At 37.3% G+C, this 1,576-nt stretch overlaps 1 pseudogene; it reads left to right on the forward strand.

Annotated features, from left to right (window-relative positions):
- The first annotated feature begins 585 nt into the window (after positions 1–585).
- LOC134963525 (5S ribosomal RNA) lies at positions 586–705 on the forward strand (annotated as a pseudogene).
- Positions 706–1,576: the final 871 nt, after the last annotated feature.

Here is a 1,576-nt window from a genome sequence, read left to right on the forward strand (position 1 = left end):
AACGTGTCCCCTTGCATGGCTCACTTCGCTCGCCATGCTTTGGGCAAGGTGCCTCGCTCCACTACTGCTTCGCTCGGCACAGATTACCGTTCCTATCGTAGCCCACATGGATTGTTAAGTATGAAAAAATCAAAGAAATTAAAACAAAATGTGAAAAACTCATGTCGACCTTTTGACCTGTCGACCAAGTGCATGTCGACCTTCAGTGGTCAACCTAATGAGTGTCGACCTAAGTTGTGTCGACCTAATGACCGTAACCCAGTACACACAGCCCATTATGCACGATACTGGGAAACATCACTCCACTGGATGGTAAGCAACAGATCACATATTTATGAGAAGGAATTTATCACAAATGGTGTAGGATATACTTCCTAGATTTTGACCTCACTTGTATTTGGTTATATTTTATTGTGTATAATGAAATTGGAATATATGTATAATGAATTTGGGTCTTTAATTATGTCCATAGACCTTACAATTGTAATATGCTTTTTCCTTGGTTATACATGTCGCAAAATCCATAATATACGGACAATCAATGGTTGTAGTGCATTTGGAGTGATAATAAGGGCAAGCATTTTCAGTTGCGGACATACCCCACTGGAGATGCCCAATCTCCTCTGATCTTGGAAGCCAAGCAGTGGAGGGCCGGGTTAGTTCTAGGATGGGAGGCCACCTTGGAACACCCTGGTTCTGCAAGTATATTGCAGCCTAATTATCTATCACACTAAAAAATATTATTTGGCACTCGGACTCATATGACCTATGATTCAATCTTCTGCAATAAAATTTCCTTTATGGATAATTGCAGATTAAATGATGGTCATATATCTTATAATGGACATTGTATGACAACCAGGTGACAAAAAATTGTCTGGTCGTTAGAAACGACCTTCCGGCTATTCTTTATTGTGGTATTCAAACCACCAATTATATGTAATCTTTCTTTATATTTTTGCCTAGCTATTGACTCGCATACAATTCAACTCCTATATACCATAGTTTTAAGAGATATTAATAAAATTTGGATTTTAGCAATAATTTACTACATAATATATCAGTTCTTCTGAATTAGAGTGCTCCCAAACAAAGAGTCTACTTTCCAATCTTCTTTTGGCCTCCTTTTCTGACATTTCATGACTCTGGGGAGCACCACTGAAGGTAACACGCATATATGACCTAAAAGATAGGACATCTCATATGGTTATAGTTACCAGACTCAGAATATTTTCTGTGATATAGATTCAGTATTTCAGAAGACATTATCTATACTAATTACTGACCAGTGCGGATCCCACAAAAAAACCTTTTTTCCATTTTAACTATAGGTCAGAGGTATTTTGAACATTTCATTGATACTGAGCTGGCTATATTATAGGTAGTCTCTGGGGGTACCAATTTAGTGTTTTTTTTCCTTAGGTGCCAGACATTATTCACGATTTATTGAAAGTGCCTCACTCTTTGCTGTGTCCAGGTCATGTTCTAAATAACCACGTTGTAAATACTTTTTTGACATCTCATCTATTTAATTTTTGACTTTACCCATGTCACTTTTAATTCTCCTTGATCTTAA

The sequence above is a fragment of the Pseudophryne corroboree genome, chromosome 9 (genome assembly GCF_028390025.1).
Source record: "Pseudophryne corroboree isolate aPseCor3 chromosome 9, aPseCor3.hap2, whole genome shotgun sequence".
In the NCBI taxonomy this organism is placed as follows: domain Eukaryota; kingdom Metazoa; phylum Chordata; class Amphibia; order Anura; family Myobatrachidae; genus Pseudophryne; species Pseudophryne corroboree.